Raw genomic sequence first — 14,489 nt, 5'->3', positions numbered from 1 at the left:
TTGTACATTTGTTGCCATCATCAAAAATCTTTTTTTCTGTATTACCAGTTCCCTTTGTCTTCTCAGCCCACTGGTATAATTGTGTGTGTGTGACCTAAATGCCATTTTTATGTTTTTAAATCACACGCTTCAAAAAATCCAAATGCAATGAAGAGGAAAATATCCGAGTTTAAATGTGGACACCCAATTTGAAGAAAGCTATGGTGGGCAGTGGGAGCCCCAAATTACCTGCAGAGTATTCAGATCAGCCTCAGGCACATCCCCTCTGGCAACGGGCAGGGGGGAAGGACAGCTTTGCTATTAGATAGATATTATTGTAAACTTGATTAGGGTGGCTGGAACTGCGGTTAAAATATGATACTTGGTCAGTTGACCTCCCTTCCTCTTGCCCCAACCTAAATTTGCTCGAGGCTTAAGTATTTCTCACTTTTTCCAAGGTGGAATATTCTTCTCTAGATTTTTAAATATTGCTGGTGGGCTTTTCTTTCTTACTCTTCATTTTTATATTGTTATTATTTTCTTCTGTTTCATTGTTTTTTATTGATGGCAGATTTTCCAGTTTATGCAGCAAAAAGGAGTGGATTCATAGAGACAATAACTGATGCAATGGTTTGTCAGGGATGAGGGCAGGGGAAGGGGGAGAGTAATCGGGGAGCAAATAATGCAAGTGGGAGGGGGGAAAGGAGCACTAGAACTGATTATAATAATGTATATACAACTCTTTAAAAGCTACTTAACTGAGGTTGTAACTTTTCATGGAACTTGAAAGCCTCCTCTTTCTCCCTAGTTGCTGACATTAAGAAATGGTCTATTAGAAACTAAAAGAAAGACAAACTTCTGTATTTGTTGTAATATATACCCTTTTCCACTTAGGGGCATAAGCAGCTGGTAAAACAGGAATGATTATGCTTGTGGCTCCTATATATCTGAAGAAAAGGTAAATTAAGGGTACTACTAAAGTATGTTTCCAGGAAAGCCTATAACTAGGTAACCCATCACCCACTGGGTTTTCATGGATGGAAGAGCAAAAGTACTACCACCAAACAGAACCAGAGATCTCAGAGAAATATTGTCCCACCTCCCCACACAACACACATCCCATGTGTCCTGCTGGAACAACCCACTTGTTATGTTGTCTTCTTAACCAGGAGGCAGAGTCCCAACTCACAAAGATAAGACTGACAGGTCAGCATTCGATATCTGCTCACAGTATCCATTTTGAAGAAGCACTAGACTTTAAGAATTTCATTTTTCTTACTGATATAATGGAAATTATACAATAGAACCACTATGAATCAGAATGCTCATGACAAGATATGCTACAGCTATCTCGGGACCACAACCAAAGTGGGTTCGTTATTAAAAGCTCTCCCCAAAATGTCTGACCATTTTCACTTTTTAGTAAGCAGAATACACCAAGGATACTTTTATTCTTTGACATAAGTTCTTAAAGTCCTTAATATTATCATTGAAAATATTTGAGAACCAGACAAAATAATGAAATTCTAGGAGTGGGAAAGAACCCAGAATGCCTAATAACCCAAATAAATTAAGTGCATCGGCATGAAAGTGCTGTTTTTTAAAACTCCTTTTCCTAAGATTCTATTGGACAGTTGAGGATTGGCAGGGGAGGACTGTGGCTTAGGCATTGAGCAGTTAGCAGTTCAAACTTACCAGCAGCTCTGTAGGAGAAAGACGAGGCTTTCTAATCTCAGAAACTCACAGGAGCAGCTCTACCCTGTTCTATACTCACAGTGAGTCAACATGGATTCAATGGCAGTGAGTTTTTTTGGTTTGTTGTTAGTAAATGCTATCTGTTCATTCTTGTCCATGGTGGCCACTGTACAACAGAATGAAATACTGTGCAGTCCTGGGCCCTCTTCACAGTCACCGATATGTGTGAGTCCACTGTAGTCACCGTGCCCCTATATCTCTTTTGGGGTCTTCCTTTTTTTCTCAGAGCCTCTACTTCACCAAGCATGTTGATCTTTCTCCAGGGAGTGGTCTTTCCTGAGCACATGCCCAAGGTCCATGAGACTCAGTTTCACCCTCCTTCCTTCTAAGGAACATTTTGGCTGTACTTCTTCCAAGATAGATTTGTCCATACTTCTGGCAGTGCAAAAACTGGGATACCCAATATTCTTTTACGATACCATAATCCAAATGCATCAACTCTTGTTCATTTTGATTCAAATGCACCAAATTTGTCTTCCTTCCTGATTCTTTATCCAGCTTTCACATGCAGGTGACGTAATTGAAAAGCTCAGTGATTTACTGACCTGCAAGCCAAAAGGTGAAATGTGGGCAGATCAAGGCCACCAGCTGTTCCATGGGAGAAAGATGCAGTCAACAGTTTCTATAAAGATTACTACCTTAGAAGCCCCACAGGATGGTCTTCTCTGATACATGAGGTTACTATGAATCTCAGTAGACTTCACAACAATGTTCAAGTGACAATTGCCCCACCTTCTCCATATACCTCCTACATTATTTCACATTTATTGGTACAGTGCTTTGTTGTCCCATTCATGCAACTTCTTGTCATGTAACATGTTGGCTTGACGTTTCTCTTACAACATTGTAACATGTGGGTGAAACAAAGCCCTGTTTACTTCTGTATTGCTGGAACATGCCTATTTTATTGCCAGCATAGTAGCTGTTCCAGAAATGAGTACAGTCTAAATTGAAAATGGCTATCAGCCTACTGGAGCATGAGAAATTCAAGGCTTTTACCAAACCAAGAAGTTCCACTTGCATTGCCAGAAGAGGTGCTAGAACGGGAAGAATACTTTTGAGGCTTATGTGATCCAATTCCAAATCAACACATGATTTTCACTCTATTTTCTAAGCCTCAATGTTTTGATCTACAAAATGGGGCACACCTCCCCACTGGCAAAAATGCTAGTAAAAAATTGATGAAGATGACAAAATACCCATTTATAAACTATCAAGGGCTCATGCGGGAGGGGGGAGCGGGGAGGGAGGGGAAAAATGAGGACCTAATGTCGGGGGTTTAAATGGAGAGAAAATGTTTTGATAAACGATGTACAAATGTGCTTTACACAATTGATGTGTGTATGGATTGGGATAACAGTTGTGTGAGCCCCTAATAAAATGTTAAAAAAAAAAAATTGATGAAGTAAAATGTATATTAAGGATTTGCCAACTCCAGGCATGCAAGAAAAGAAAAGTCTCTTTCCTAAAAAAATACCCTATTCTGATTTACAAATGGATTATTTCCATATTTTATCTTATAGTGATGTGGTCAAGTCCTAGCTAGAAGGTATATGAAACAACCTTTTTCCAAAACAATAGCTATAAGTTAAGATATATAGGATCAAACTAATTTTTTAAAATAGATATAGCCAATGAGTTAAGACACAACATCCATTATTGAGAAACTGAGAGCATATTTCACATTATTACTTAGATTCTAACTTTATTATGTACATGCTTCAAAACTAGGTTTAATGTAAAAGAGGAATAAGAAAATGGTAGCTTTAGGGCAAATTTCGGGTAGTAGATAATTAAAACTTGTTTTGTGTTTATGGCGAATATTATTATTACAAAAATTCAAAGCTATGTACTGAGCATGGGAATAAAAAACACAAAAATAGAAAATCTGAGGAAAGCCTAATTGTTTTACATATTTATAAAAAGTAAATGCCATGTCTGATATTTTAAGGTCAGGATTATCTGACATATACTCAATATCAAGCTGAAATTTGCAATTCAACATCATTTTATTTTGAGAAAAAAATAAATAAAAACTAACAGCCTTGGAAATCCTGTTTTTTCTGTAAGATGGGTTTGAGTTGGAATCAACTCAAATAGCCATGGATTTAGGCATTTTTAAACCAGAAAATCTTAAACCAAAAAAAGAGGAAATTCCTTTTAAACTTTAAAAAAATCATTTTATTGCTCTTATAACATTCCATACATCAATTGTTTCAAGCATATTTACATATGTTGCCATCATCATTTTCTAAACATTTACGTTTTTTTTCACACTTTACATTTTTAAAAAAATCATTTTATTTGGGCTCATACAACTCTCATCACAATCCACACACACATTAGTTGTGTAAAGCGCACATACATTCATTGCCCCCATCATTCTCAAAACTCTTGCTTTCTGCTTAGGCTCCTGGAATCAGCTCCTCATTTTCCTTCCATCCCCTCCTCCCCCATGAAGCCTTGATAATTTATAAATTATTATTTTATCATATCTTACACTGCCTACCGTCTCCCTTCACCCCCCCTTTTAAACTTTTATCCTGTTTTAACATTTCTAAAGCAATTTTTAATGAAAAGAATACGAAAAAGAAAATTAGTTAGCTCTATCACCCCTTCAAAAGAAAAAAACCTTGTTAATAGAAAACTCAAACATAAATCTCATTAAATGCATTATCTGTATTCCCTCCCTTGAAGGGACAATTTATTATAATTTCTGAGACTTATATCTTATTTTACTACTAAATCATTGTTTCTGATATGACCTAAATCTATAAAATCTAATCAAATATAACCAAACTGTATATTTAGAGACCTCATGGGCTTTCAGTCTTGCTAGTAGGCACCAGGCTCCTGTTACCAGCTCAGACACTCACTCAGGTGAAGGGAACAGTACACACAACCCCAATTAAGCCTTGTCACATCCTCACTTTTATGTACTTAGAACGTCAGCTTGAAACTTTACTTGGTTTGGGGGAGTTGGGGTTTTGGGTTTTTTTTACTTCATAACTTGGTTTTGGTTTTGGTTTTGAATACAACAAACTTCCTCAGACCAAAGACTACAAGTGCTATGTAACTAAATGATTAGGCTACTGGGACTCTGGAGCCAGGCTAGATTTGCGTGTCCTTCCTTGGGCAAGTCATTCAACTTCTCAGAGCCCTGGCTGCCCTGCCTTTAAAATGGGGTCAGAATTAGCAGGTGCCCTATAGATTTCTTTTGAGACTTATGTGAATCGATGTGGAAAGTGCTTAGAACCAACACCTGGCATGGGATCAGCAAAACCCTAATGCTACCTACAACAAAAATGATGCTTCAGTTCTAAGAAATCTAGATTCCGTTTGCATTATGACAGACAGGAACTGTGTTGATAATACTTGGTTTCACATTCTTGTCTCTATATTTAAACCGCATTATTGACTGACCTACAACTATAAAACCCAGTCAAATATAAGTAAACTGTACACTTGATTAAACAGATGGCAAACCTACACATCCATATTTGTATTCATGGCCTTTCCTTCTGACCTCTTTGGGGCCGCATTATAACTACTAATCTTAACTAATAAAGTACTGTCATTCAAAATAAAGCAGATGTATATACTTCATGACATGTCGAGGCAGAAGAGTTGCATTTGTATCGATGGGGAGAAGTAGAGTTAAATATGTTCTCTGAATAAAACAAAGCATAACTGACATGGCGGGAGTATACAATAAAAAAAGTTTTAATGAAAAGCTGGCTTCACATCCATGATTTATGTTCACTGTGCACTTTCTTCTGACAAGGCTCATTTTGTAATATCTGATGGGATCAGTAAGTCAAAACTTTCCTTTTCTAAGACCGTAATCATTTTTTCCACTTAACTAGTATAGAAGGGAAAACATGTCTTTGTCATTGTTACATGATTCAATTAAAAGCAGATGAGTTTCAAGAAACTAAGTTCTGTTTCATTATATATATTATAAGGTCTTGGATGTAAAATTTGAATGCTTTGAAAATAAAAAAGGGTTTATCCTGGATTTCAAAGAGAATTTAAACACAATGAGAATATATTTCATATTCTACGTGAAGATTTACTCAAAGTGTAAATCTGTGTGCCACATATGAAGGCCAAAAACAATGTGCTGCCAAAAGTAATAATACATGTTTGTTCTCCCTCCCCTCTGTCTTGCTTCAAGTTATTCCTATGTATCTCGGCTTTAAAACAGCTGTGAAAACTTTTCAGCGCTTCATGAGCCCTCAGTCTGGTATATAAACTAATGATCAGGTATGTTATTTCCAGAATCAGTCCTTGACATTTTTTAGGAAAATAATGATCTTGATAAACAGAAGCTCTTAGTCACCCACCCACCCACCCCCCACCAAAGACTTATTTAAATGAACACTGATATATAAAAAATAAAATTTATTAGAATGTCATCTATTTACTAGATTGAAAATGAGAAAGGCCCAAGAATGTGTGTGGAAGTGCTAATCAGAGACTCACAGGACACCCACCCCTGGCAGGGGTCGTGAGGACTATTGACAGAATTTGGCTGTGACTGTACATTTTGATGATGAGCCAATATGATGTGAAAGAGGAAACAAGAGGTCATTTTTCCTTTTAAAAACATGAAGAAAGAAAATAAGAAGATGGGAATTGGTATCAAACTACAACTCAATCAATTCCATCTCACAGAGACACTATACTACTATAGGACAGGGTAGAACTGCCTTTGTGGGTTTTTCCAAGGCGGTAAATCTTTATGGGAACAGAAAGCCTCATCTTTCTCCAAGGAGCAGTAGGTGGAGGATTTGAACCACAGAATTTACGGCTAGGAGTCCAACATGTAATCCACTATACTGTTAAGAGCTCCTTGGGAAATGCTTGAACCACTGACCAATATTTAACCCAGAAGGCCACCAACGCTTATGCAGTGGTTCTCAACCTGGGGGTCGAACGACCCTTTTACAGGGGTCGTTCGATTCATTAACAGTAGCAAATCATAGTTATGAAGTAGCAATGAAAATTATTTTATGGTTAGGGGGTCACCACAACAGAACCACTGGCTTATAGGAAGCATAATATGGTTTAAAGTAACATCCTGTATGTCATATACAGTAAAATAAAAATACATCAAACAATCATAGCAATATTATACAAAAAGGCCACCCATTAGATTAAAAAAAAACTTCACACAAAAAGTTTTGACCCTGACTTTGGCATATAATATAAATGCATGGATGAGCAAATTCAAAGAATCAATAAGTGAAATGATTGGCAATCACAATTTTATAAAATTCTATGGCTATTATGAAGCTGCAGTAACATTAAAAAATAATAATAAGGGAGAACCAATTGCAATGATATATTAATCCCCCCATCCCCGGGGGACTAACAACAGACATGTGAGTGAAGGGAGACATCAGAGAGTTTAAGATATGGAAATATACAAGGAACTATATGTGACCTCCTCCCTGGGGGACAGACAACCGAAAAGTGGGTGAAGGGAGACGTCGCACAGGGCAAGATATGACAAAATACCAATTTATAAATTATCAAGGGCTCATGAGGGAGGGGGGAGCGGGGAGGGAGGGGAAAAATGAGGACCTAATGTCGGGGGTTTAAGTGGAGAGAAAATGTTTTGAGAATGATGTACAAATGCGCTTTACACAATTGATGTGTGTATGGATTGCGATAACAGTTGTATGAGCACCTAATAAAATGTTTTTAAAAAATCAAAAAATATATATATAAAAAAAAAGATAGGGAAATAATAATAATTTACAACTTATCAAAAATTCACAAGGGTAGGAGGGTGAGGAGGGGAGGGAAAAAACGAGGAGCTGATATCAAGGGCTTGAAAGAAAATGCTTTGAAAATGACGATGGCAACATATGCACAAATATGAATGATACAATTAATGAATGGACTGTTATGAAAGCCCCGAATAAAATGATTTTTTAAAAATAATTTGGAGTTTGTTCCACCAGGTCAGACTGTTAATCAAGCTTTCTATCTAGAGGTTCTGAAAAGATTGTGTAACAGTGTGGAACAAAAAAGGCAGATGGGGGACTGCAACCACAACAATGCACCTGCTCACCAGACATCTCAGTGCGCCAATTTTGGGCATAAAAACCAGCATGCCTCTCTTGCCCCAAGCACCTTCCTCACCTGACCTTGCTCCCGGAGACTTTTTTGTTTCTGCAAATGAAGAGGGACATGAAAGGACAGTGATTTGACAATGCAGAAAAGGTGAAGAAAAAAACGAGGGAGGTGCTATCAGCCATCCAAACAGATGAGTTTGAAAAATGTTTCCAAGAATGGAATTGCAGATTTGACGAAAGTAATGGAGAGTACTTTGAAGGTGATAAGGTTGTTTTGTAAAAAAATTTAAATACGTAGCTTTGGAAAAATTCCGGTTTTGTTGGGTAACCCCCCCCACTGACCCCCATATATTGGCGCTACATATTTGACCTGTCCTTTAGCTCTTGTTCCAGGCTGTGCACTTCCAGGCCCTTGTTCTTTTCGAAAGACAAAGCAGAGGTGTCGCCGTGCGGGGTATTGCCAGAAAATATAATTCCGATGATTACAGATGCCCATGAATCACTCATGAAATAGCAAGCAGTGTTAAGACAACCTAATACATGGAATTAAGTTAAAATCACAATCAGCAAAGTTCACAGTTACTCTAACAGCAATAGAAAAAGAATAAAGATATCCATATCTGAATGCCAAAGAATTACAATTAAAAAGAAAAACAAGAAGCTACCCCACTAGTTTTCTCCCTTGTCTCTGTATGTTGCAAACTGTGGAAAATAACATATACTATCTAAGTGTGCAATAACAGACTATGAATAAGAGAAGTAGCAAGATTTCATTTTCTGTTTTATCTTTAAGTGGATTCTGGCAAGGTCAACTGACTCAAATTCAGCATTGCCCAAAACATAACATAACACTTTCCTTTCTAAGCCAAAGTATAAAGCATCGCTAAAAATCCTTTAATGGATCCAAATCAAATATAAAATATTTCTAAAATATTAGTGGACTAGCATATTATGCAAAACTCTCCTTATTACAGTCCTTTTCCATAACGGCTCTATCATCCACATGAGCAGCATTGATATATAAGGGTCAATAACAAGAAGGCAAGAATCTGGGAACCACCTCTCTTTACTTTCACCCACATACATTTTTGTTCTTTGACTCAGAAAAACCTTAGCTGAGAATATATACCCACTGCTATCTCAGTCATCCTATGGAAAATGTATAAAGCTGAAACTCACTGCCATTAAGTCAATTACAATTCAAAGTGATCCTATATAGGATTTCAGAAAATGTAAATCTTTACAAGAGCAGACACCAGCAGTTACTGGTGGGTTTGAAACATCGACCATTCAGTTAGAAACCCAATGTTTAATCCATAGTGCACCGGGGCTCCTGAAGATAATTTCCTGAAAATAATTTGACCCCAGTACTACCTCCTCTAAGAAAAGCTACCCGTTGATCTAGATAAAACATAGGCTGGTAATGCTTATACTCTTTATTACTCCCAAAGAACACCAGTAATGCCAAAAGACGTCATATTCCAAGAAACATCTTTATGAGTGTAGAAAATCATTTTTACAAGATTGTATATTCTAGGAAAATATGGTGGTGTGGGGGTCATGAGATGGGCTGCTAACTGCAAAGTTGTTGGTTCCAAACCATCAGCTACTCCCTGGGAGAAAAAAGAGGCTGTCTTACGCCCATAAACAAACTTAAAGGGACAGTTCAACTCTGTCCTTAGGGCTGCTAGGAGATGGCTTCAATTCGATGGCTGTTGGTTTAATTCACTTTTAAAAGATAATTCTTAATTTTGTTAGTCAAGAATGCAGATTAACCAGAAAAATCAGATAATCAAATATTTTTCCCTGCCCCGCCTATTTCTGATACATTTTTGAGCAATGAATTATGACTAACAGCACAGTGCTGTCTGTTCATATGTAACTCATGATGCCTCTGCTTTACTTGAAGACTGGCTGGGCCCTCTGCCATTGCCTAACCGTGTGGAAACACAACACACCGACCTCATTACTCGTGTGCCTTCCCAGGACCACATTCTGAAAGCACTGTCAATTCTACGTCAACAAAATCTTTACTTCTGATGGGCAGTTCTTTGTTTCCTCTTTATTTAGTAAATGTTTTGTTGACTTAACGTCTACTAATGTAGGCAGATTAAGACTTTAAGTAGGACAAAAACATAGAGCTACTAAATTTCTGATATAAATCAGAAATCAATGTCCTTATTGTTCCTTGAAAAAAAATCAGAAAGTCAAAATCCAAGGTAAAAATATCAAACAAGGAAATAGAGTTACACTTGCATTGGCATTCCTTTCCTAGTTCAGGATGTTTGATAATATAGTAGCTATATCCCCACAGTTTAACACCAATGAAACTCAGAACTCTCTTCTAGTATTTTAATGCTTCCTCCCCACCCCATGATCCCAATTCTACCTAACAAATCTGGCTAGACCAGAGCATGTACACTGGCACAGATAAAGAGTTCAAAACACAAGGAATCCAGGACAGACAAACTTCTCAGGATTGATCATGAAAGTAGTGATACCAGGAGGGGAAGAGGAGGGGGAGAGAGGGTAAACTGATCACAATGATCTACATATAACCCCCTCTCTGAGGGACGTACAACAGAAAAGTGGGTGACGGGAGACAGCAGTCGATATAAGACATGAAAAAATAATAATTTACAAATTATCAAGGATTTGTGAGGGAGGGCGGGAGGAAGAGTGGGGGCAGGGGAAAATGAGGAATATATATGTGGAATATATGAATATATATTTATTCATATATATCCCCAATTATTCAATATATTACACATCATTTATAGTGTAGGCTACAGATAATTAAGGAATATTTCTGAAAGGAGAAAAGGAAGAATAAATGGAGTGTGATAGGCTGATGTAAAGGGAGAAAAGAGGTAGCAGCCCTCATTTGAATGCATCTAATTTCATCAGCAATAATATGATGAAGTGTACACATTAATGAACACATAGCAAAAGGCGGGCGAAGATAATAGTAAAATGGGTTTCTAAAAAATAGTTTTAGAAATAAATACCTTCCAACTGTGTTGGTAACATACACCGGCAGACAGTTTCGGCTCACCAGTAAGCTTGTTTTGGCCTGCTTTCATCAGAGGATTCTACCCAGCCTGATTAGGACGGGGATTGTGCCTGGAACTGTTATGGCTAACAGCATTATGTGAACTAAATAAATTTAGTTATTCTCTTCTGCAGCAGTGGTTCTCGACCTTCCTCAGCCCGCGACCATTTTAATGCAGGTCCTCATGTTGTGGTGACCCCAAACCATAAAATTATTTTTGTTGCTACTTCATCACTGTAATTTTGCTACTGTTATGAATCGGGCAACCCCTGTGAAAGGATCATTCTATCCCCAAAGGGGTCACGACCCACAGGTTGAGAACCGCTGCTCTAGAACATAGTGCCTACTGTTATGAATCGGGCAACCCCTGTGAAAGGATCATTCTATCCCCAAAGGGGTCACAACCCACAGGTTGAGAACCGATGCTCTAGAACATAGTGCCTACTGTGCTGATATTAGAAGGGAATACTACAAAATGACTCATACAAGTAAATGTGGAAAGATTTTGCCTAAAGCAGAAGTGATATACAATTCTACAATTAATGATAATAGTGACTTTCCCTGGGAAATGCTCAAAGCCTCATATCAGCTCCTACTGAGTTCTCCAACTTCATGAAAATATACATATCTCTTAAATCTAATCACAAATGAGTCAAAAAAAAACACTCCCATCTATAAACAAAGGGGTTTAAGATCAAACAAAAATATAGTCAAAATGTACTTTGAACTATGTAATATCCAATATGGCCAAAATTAATTTCATACTTTCATATGTTTAATATGCTAAAATATTTTTTGTAGATATAGGGCTACTTGGCATCCTAATCCTTTCAACAACATGCAAGTATAATGTATAACATCAAATATTTTCTATTTCAGAAAACTTCTCCTTCCCTATATTAATATTGAAAAGTGTGGCTCTTCCTACTGTGTTGAAATGATTCGTTCTCAATCCTACTCCAGCCAATGGAGAAAAAATACATTTGTAAATAAACCTAAAGTATATAAAAGTCCACAGTGAGCTTAGCTTTCCTCAGTGAAAGCAACAGAAAGTCTGTACTGTGAAACAGACTTCTCTAACTCTTGCTTCTGTTTTGACTATCAAGTCCAAGTAAATTTTATTGGCCAACTTTAAGTGTGTTTAAAATATGGGGCAGGAATGGAAATACTGACTTAGCCATAGATGAAAAAGCATAGCTTGTTCTGCTAAGTAAATTTTGTCTTTTTAAATTAAAACACAGAATTTCCTTTTCCATATATTCAAATCTATAATTTGAATTTCCACTACTATGCACAATTCTTTTAGAACGTGTGAAAAAGTGTACTTACGTAACCATGTTTTCAAATCAAAATGTTATGGTACACTGGCTTAAATTTAGCTTCAAAAATATTTCTTCTATAGCACTAACAAGATTTATCATTCTATTTGAACCAACTCTGTTCCATCTCAAAGCTGTACCACTTATTTTGTTAGATAATTGAAACAAATTTCCCCCAAATAGCAATTATTAAACCTTCCAAGATAAGGGTTCTAGGCAATACTATTCTTGATTGTTATTTCATAGAACCTGTTCTCTGTAGAAAACATGATTTATCCAACAAATCATAAAGCTAAAGTTGCTACAGTTGCAAGGGATAAAGAATACTGATTCATAGCATATTGTGTTTATAATGGAAAGCAATCAAAAAGGTTTCTTGATGCAGCCCTGGTGGTTTAGTGGGTTATGCATTGGGCTGCTGACCACAAAGTCAGTAGTTCAAACCCATAAGCCACTCTGCTGGAGAAGATGAGGCCTTTTGCTCTCAGAAAAGATTTACAGCCTCAGAAACCCACAGGTGCATTTCTACCCTGGCCAGAGGGCCACGGTGGCGAGTTAGAAAGACGGATATAATTTGACTTTCCCTCTGCCCGATACATGAACTATTATGGTGGCAGAAGATGAGAAGAATCCCTGAAGAAGAAAGAGCACAGGGAAAGTCAAATCCAGAACAAAAAAGAAAAAGATAAGCACCTAATGATAGCAACCAAATTCCTGAAAGACTTAAATTCCCATGCCCACAGGGAAATGGCAGGTCAGCTGTAAAACACTGCACCTATAGCTTCAGTAATGAATTCAAACATCAATATGCAAGGCAAGGAAATACTCCCAATCTACAAACACACATAGTCCCATGACTGTAATTGTAAATACAATCTTAATATTTATTACCGAAACATGAATGTAGTATTTATTCAGTATTTATGACATATCAAAGCACTCTCCTAAGAGCTAAGGATGCTCCTAGGACAGCAGACATAATCCCAATGCCAGAGAGGTTGTACTCAAAGGAGGAGAAGATAAACAAATAAATAAAAATGTTATCACATAGTAATAACTAGAAGCTACTTCAGGTTGGGCATCAAGAAAGGTTTGCTTATTATATTTTATGACAATTACTCCTACAAGTATGAGATCTGCTTGCAAGTTTTTAAAGAGTTTTTCTTTTTTCTTATAACTGCAACTTGGAAAGAAATGAAAATTCCTATCATTTAGATTATTTTACATATAAAAATAAATGTAATCGTTCTGCCAGGTGATCTGACTCATCATAATTATGATCTAATAATCAAATGCATATATATTTTATATACTTATAAAATATATATGTAATTAAAAGAATGTGAAGCATTCTGTTGCCGTCCATCCTTCCCAAGTACATACAGTGACCATGGAGAATAGATACGATCATTTTGCACACTGTATTCTGAAATAAATTTTGCAACCTATAAATAGAGTAATTTTTTAAGTTGATTTTACTTGGAAATCCACATATCTAAATATAAAGGCTTCAATTTAACTCACCTGTGTCTGTACACAGTGCAGAAGATTTATAAATCACTGGCAAAATCCAAGAGAAATCTGCAACAGAAAGAAACAGAAAGACATGAGCAAAATTTGTAGAATCTTATCAGACTCTAGAGCAGATTTGCGTTTTAGCACTACGTTTACAATAGTCATTAATTACTACCCATGCACAAGTCATGTGGTTGTTAGTTGCCCTTGAGTTGACTGCCTGCACGGCAACCCCACGTGCACCCAGTAGAACTGGGTTTTCAAGGCTGTGATCTTTCTGAAGCAGACCTTTCTGGGTGAGTTCAAACTGTCATCAAGTGCTTACCCTCTGCACCACCACACGAGTCATTAATAACACTGCTCTAGTAAAATACATGGTAAATCAAAAGGTAGATTTATTTCATTACTTCACTTTATACACGATAATGTGAAATATGCAAAGCTACAATTCCTGGTGAGTTAGAAAGTTTGTACATTTCAAATTCTGAGTTCCCATCATAACTCTTATCCTTCAACATAGCTGCTATTTCATCACTAGTCTTTGCTGCCAGACAGAAAGCTGATGAGTAGCAGAGGTGCTGGTTGTCCATTTCCAGTGTCGGGTGCTAACGCATAGCCTACAACCACTTACCCACAATTTTATTCATTCATTCATTGTTTGCTGAATGAATGAATGGATAAATAAAATTCATATACTGGTCAAACTTGCTATAGGCCTGGAATTATGGAAATAAGAATCTGTGTAATAACTGCTTTAAAAAAAGAAGTACAAACATGACTGAA

General features: G+C 37.0%; 1 protein-coding gene across 4 annotated transcripts in view; it reads right to left on the bottom strand.

Annotated features, from left to right (window-relative positions):
• NCOA2 (nuclear receptor coactivator 2) overlaps positions 1 to 13,776 on the bottom strand; it is a 200,384-nt gene extending 186,608 nt beyond the window's left edge. For all 4 annotated transcript variants that reach the window (XM_045295079.1, XM_004697524.2, XM_045295129.1 and 1 more), the window contains exon 1: positions 13,716 to 13,776. The gene's annotated coding sequence lies outside the window, so the exon portion shown is untranslated. The remainder of the gene's footprint in view (positions 1 to 13,715) is intronic.
• Positions 13,777 to 14,489: the final 713 nt, after the last annotated feature.

This window comes from Echinops telfairi, unplaced genomic scaffold (genome assembly GCF_000313985.2).
Source record: "Echinops telfairi isolate 266 unplaced genomic scaffold, ASM31398v2 ScPeMD7_1;HRSCAF=3_0, whole genome shotgun sequence".
NCBI lineage: Eukaryota > Metazoa > Chordata > Mammalia > Afrosoricida > Tenrecidae > Echinops > Echinops telfairi.
Note: the sequence above shows the minus strand (reverse complement) of the source record. Positions and strands in the feature narration are given on the sequence as shown.